At 39.7% G+C, this 6,000-nt stretch overlaps 1 pseudogene; it reads left to right on the top strand.

The window, feature by feature from the left end:
* Positions 1-668: 668 nt before the first annotated feature.
* LOC121500783 lies at positions 669-1,667 on the top strand (annotated as a pseudogene).
* Positions 1,668-6,000: the final 4,333 nt, after the last annotated feature.

The following is a 6,000-nucleotide window of genomic DNA, read 5'->3' as shown; positions in this document are numbered from 1 at the left end:
CAGAGACAGGCTCCATGCAGGGAGCCCAACGTGGGACTCGATCCCGGGTCTCCAGGATCGAGGCCTGGGCCAAAGGCAGGCGCCAAACTGCTGCGCCACCCAGGGATCCCAAGGAGAAACTCTTAAAAGCAGCAAGGGAAAACAAATTGCATACAAGGGAAATGCCATAGGCTATTTATCAGCAGAAATTTTTCAAGCCAAAAGAAAGTGGCATGATATATTCAAAGTGCTAAAAGAAATAAGCTTTCAACCAAGAATACTCTATCCAGTAAAATTATCATTCAGATTTGAAGTAGAGTTTTCCAGATAAGCAAAAGCTGAAGGGGTTTGCTACCACTAACCCAGCCTTACACAACATATTAAAGGGACATCTTTAAGCTGAAAAGAAATGGCACTAATAATAAGAAAACATGTGAAAGTAGAAATCTCACTAGAAAAAAATAAATGTATAGTAAAGGTAATGGATCAATTACATATAAAGATTTAAGAAGATTAAAAGACAAAAATAGTAAAATTAACTAAAACAGTAATTAGTTGAGTGATACATAAAATTAAAAGGTATAAAAAGTGACATCAAAAACATAAAACAGCAGTTGGATCCTGGCAGCAGCTGCAGCAGTCTCATCTCTTCTGACCCTTTTTGCTATATCCCTTTCGCTTCCAGAAACATGGCCTCTGGTATGGTGGTTTCTGACAGTGTCATCAAAGTGTTCGATGACATGAAGGTGTGTTAAGTCCTCAACACCAGAGATGGTGAAGAAGTGCAAGAAGGCAGTACTTTTCTGCCTGAGTGAGGACAAGAAGAACATCATCCTCAAGGAGGGCAAGGAGATCCTGGTAGGTGATATGGGCCAGACTGTAGACGACCCCTACACCATCTTTGTCAAGATGCTACCAGACAAGGACTGCCGCTATGCCCTCTATGATGCAAACTATGAGACCAAGGAGAGCAAGATGGAGGACTTAGTCTTTATCTTCTGGGCACCTGAGTCTGCACCCCTTAAGAGCAAAATGATTTATGCCAACTCCAAGGATGCCATCAAGAAAAAGCTGACCGGGATCAAGCATGAATTACAAGCAAACTGCTACGAGGTCAAGGACCGCTGCACCCTGGCAGAGAAACTGGGAGGCAGTGCCATAATCTCCCTGGAGGGCAAGGCAAGCCTTTGTGAGCCCCCCAGCCCCCTGCCTGGAGCATCTGGCAGCCCTAGATCTGCCCATGGGGATTACAGCCTGCCCCCTTCCTGCCAGACTGGAGGGGCTGGGGGGATCCCAGCTGAGGGAGGGCAATCCTTTCACCCAGTTGCCAAACAGCCCCCTCACCCCCTGGGCCTTCCTCCTCCCTCTATCCCTGATGGTTCTGGCTTTCCCAAACCGCTTTTGATCTTCTGATTCCTCTTGGGTTGAAGCAGATCAAGTTCCCCCCAGGCACCCCAGTTTGGGGGGGCTGTATTTTTTAACGACACCCCAGTACCCCACCCATTCCTCCCTTTTCCCATGCTGCCAACTTCTAACCACAATAGTGACTCTGTGCTTGTCTGTTTAGTTCTGTGTATAAATGGAATGTTGTGGAGATGACCCTTCCTTGTGCCGCCTGGTTCCCCTCCCCTTTTCCCCTGGTCTTTGCACTCATGGAAACAGGACCAGTAAGGGACCTTCAATTAAAACACACACACACACACACACACACACAAAAAAAAAAAAAAACATAAGACATCAGAGGTAGTAAAAATGTAGGGTTTTTGGATGTGTTTAAATTTAAGTTGCTATTAACTTAAAATAGACTGTTATGAACATGGGATAAGATACGTGAGCCTCATAGTATCTACAAAGTAAATACACAAAAGAAAATGAGAAAGAAATCTAAACAACACTAAAGAAAGTCATCAAACTACAAGAGGAGAGGAATACAAAAATAGTTGGAGAACAATTAACAAAATGGCAATAAATACATACCTATCCATAATTACATTAAATGTAAATGAACTAAATTCTCCAATCAAAAGATGTGGAGTGTATGAAGGGATTATAAAAGCCAAGACATATCTATTTACTACCTAGAAGAGACTCATTTCAGAAGTAAAGACACACACAAACTGAAAGTGAAAGGATGGAAAAATACTCCATGTAAATGGAAACAAAAGGAAAGCTAATGCAGCTATGCTTATATCAGACAAAATAGACTTTAAAACAAAGACTGTAATAAAAAACAAAGGGGCACTACATAATTATGGAGAGGTCAATCCTGTAAGAAAATATAACAGTTACAAACATATGTGCACCCAACATAGGAGCATCAAAATATATGAAGCCAATATTAACAGACCTAAAGGGGAAACTTGATAGCAGTGTAGTGACAGTAGGAGATTTTAACACCACACTGATATCAATGGGTTTATCATCCAGATAGAAAAATCAATAAGAAAACATCAGCCTTAAATGACACATTAGACCAGATGGACTTAACGGGTATATAGAGAACATTCCATCCCAAAGCAGCAGAATAGAGGTGCCTGGCTGACTCAGCCAGTAAAGCATATGACTCTCGTTCTTGGGGTTGTGAGTTCAAGCCCCACTTTGAGCATAGAGATTACTTTAAAAGAAAAAAAACCAGCAGAATACACATTCTTCTCAAGTGCGCACAGAACAATCTCCTCGGTATTTCATCTTTTAGGCCACAAAGCAAGTTTCAATAAATTCAAGAAGATTGAAATCATATGAAGTATCTTTTCTGGTTACAATGGTATAAAAAACTAGACATCAATGAAAGAAGAAAACTGGCAAAATTACAAATATGTTGAGGTTAATCCTGGAGTCCCGGGATTGAGTCCCACATCGGGCTCTCTGCATGGAGCCTGCTTCTCCATCCTCTTCCTATGTCTCTGCCTCTCTCTCTGTGTCTCTCATGAATAAATAAATAAAATCTAAAAAAAAAAAAAGAAAAGAAAACAAAAGAAGAGAAATCTCAAATAAACAATTTAACTTTACACCTAAGGGGACTAAAAAAAAAAAAAGATTAAATGATGCCCAAAGTTAGTAGAAGGAAGGAAATAATAAACCAGAGAGAAATAAATGAAATGGAGAAATAGAGACCAAAAAAGACTAAAAAGAAAATATCGATGAAACTAAGAGCTGGTTCTTCAAAAAGATAAAATCAATAAACCTTTAGCTAGACTCACCAAGACAAAAGAAGAAGAAAAAGAAAAAGAAGAAGAAGAAGAAGAAAAGAAAAAAGAGGGCTCAAATAAATAAAATAAATGAAAGAGGACATGTTACACCTGTAAGAATGGCTAAAATAAAAAAGACAAGAAATAACATGTGTTGGTGAAGATGTGAAAAAAGGAACACTTGTACACTGTTGATGGAAATGTAAACTGGTACAGACTCTGTAGAAAAGAGTATGGAATGTTAAAAATAGAAATAACATATGATCCAATAATTCCACTATGAAAACATGAAATTGAAAAGATATATGCACTCCTATGCATCACTGTTTACAATAGTCAAGATATGGGAGCAGCCTAAGTGTCCATTGACAGACGAATGAATAAGGAAGATGTGGTGTATTATGCAGCCATAAAAGAATAAGATCGTGCTATTTGAGACAACATGGAAGGATCTAAAGGGTATTATGCTAAGTGAAATAAGTCAGACTGAGAAAGACAAATACCATATGATTTCACTCATATGTGGATCTAAAAAAAAGGAATAAACATACAAAAAGCAGAATTAGATCTGTAAACATAAAGAACAAACTGATGGTTACTAGAGAGCAGAGTGTGAGGAAATGGGCAAATGAGTGAATGGGGAGTGGGAGATATAGGCTTCCAGTTATAGAATGAATATGTCACAGAAATAAAAGGCGCAACATAAGGAATATAGTCAATGATATTATGTAGTGATGTATGATGATAGGTGGTAGCTACATTCGTGATGTATAGCATAATGTATAAACTTGTCAAATCACTATGTTGTACACCTGAAACTAATATAACATTGTGTGCCATAGTCAAAAAAGAAAAGGAAGGAAGGAGAAAGGGAGGGAAGGAGGGAGGACGGATGGGAAAACCTTTTTCTCTTAAAAGACATTGAAGAAGACATAAATAAATGGAAAGATATTCCATATTCATGGACTGGAAGAATTACTATTATTAAAATGTCCATAGGGATCCCTGGGTGGCGCAGCGGTTTGGCGCCTGCCTTTGGTCCAGGGCGCGATCCTGGAGACCCGGGATCGAATCCCACATCAGGCTCCCGGTGCATGGAGCCTGCTTCTCCCTCCACCTGTGTCTCTGCCTCTCTCTCTCTCTCTCTGTGACTATCATAAATAAATAAAAAATTAAAAAAAAATTAAAAAAAAAATAAATAAAATGTCCATAATACCCAAAGTGGTCTACAGATTGAATGCAGTTCCTATCAGGATTCCAAAGGCATTTTTCACAGAACTACAACAAATAATTCTAAAATTTGACCCCATAAAAACAAAATCTTAAGAAGAACAAAGCTGGAAGTATCATGGTCCCTGATTTAAAACTGTACTACAAAGCTACAGTAATCAAAACAGCATGGTACTGTCATAAAAACAGACTCATAGATCAATGGGACAGATTAGATAGCCCAGAAATAAACTCATGCATATATCATCAGATAATGTACAACAAAAGAGACAAGAATATACAATCAGGAAAAGACAATCTCTTCAATAAATGGTTTTGGGAAAACTGGACAGCTACATGCAAAAGAATGAAACTGGATTATTCTCTTACACCATATACATCAATTAATTCAAAATGGATTAAAGACTTGAATGTGTAAGACTTGCATAAGAAGCCATGGAACGAGAACCACCTGAGTTTTCCTAGGAGTGTCCATGACCTTAGAACAGAATGAATAATTGAGCGTTGAATTCAGAACAGCACATGTTGTTCAAAATTTCAGTTTGTATCGATAAGAAAATTAAACAAAGATGTTCCACCGTTTCTCCTCTTTCTAGGTTATCTTGGTTATCTCACTTTCCCTCAGCCACCAGAGACCAGGAACTACGAGATCCCACTGTGCCTGGAACATGGACATTGGTTCTCAGCTGTACTTCCTTAGTGCCACCAATTATTGTCTTGAAAATTGCATCACTGGCAGACATACATACTGATGTTTTGAGCTTTTTAAAGAGCTTCTTGAAAGTAGCATCAGGGGACACCTGGGTGGCTCAGTGGTTGAGCCTTTGACTCAGGTCATGATCCCGGTGTCCTGGCATCGAGTCCCACATTAGGCTCCTGGGGGAAAGCCTGCCTCTGCCTCTGCCTATGTCTCTGCCTCTCTCTCTGTGTCTCTCATGAATAAATAAAATCTTTTTAAAAAAATGTAGCATCAGCCCCCCCAAAAAGCCTCAATCTTGACACTTTATAAATGAGAAACTGCTAACTTCCAAGATTTTAAATCCAGTTTTACCCTCAAACCAGCTTCTCCTATCAGTAAGACAGCCAACCAGAGCTGGTAAACCCACAGTACATCAAACCTTCAAATACAATCGGCCAGTAGGAAGTTGGTCAGAGGTCAAAGGTGTGCAGATATTGTTAAAGAACAAAATTTGGGGCAGCCCAGGTGGCTCGGTGGTTTAGCATCTGCCTTCAGCCCAGGGCGTGATCCTGGAGATCCTGGATCAAGTCCCACATGGAGCTCCCTGCATGGAGCCTGCTTCTCCCTCTGCCTCTGTCTCTGCCTCTCTCTCTGTGTGTGTCTCTCATGAATAAATAAACAAAATGTTTAAAAAGTTAAAAAAAAGAACAAAATTCAACAAAGTAAATTTGAGGATCTAATTAGCTTTATGAGGGGGTTCATGAATCAGGTAGCATCCTGTCTAGCAAGTAGAGAGCGTGTTCTGAGGAGTTGTACAAAACGGAAAAAAAAGTTTTAATAGGAAGAAGGGTGGGCAAGGAAGTTATTAGCAAAAAGAAAGACAAGGAAGGAAGAGAGGGAGGGAGGGGGGAAGAGAGGGATCGT

The sequence above is a fragment of the Vulpes lagopus genome, chromosome 10 (genome assembly GCF_018345385.1).
Source record: "Vulpes lagopus strain Blue_001 chromosome 10, ASM1834538v1, whole genome shotgun sequence".
Lineage (NCBI taxonomy): Eukaryota > Metazoa > Chordata > Mammalia > Carnivora > Canidae > Vulpes > Vulpes lagopus.
The sequence above is the reverse complement of the archived record's forward strand: the minus strand, read 5'-3'. Positions and strand labels throughout refer to the sequence as shown.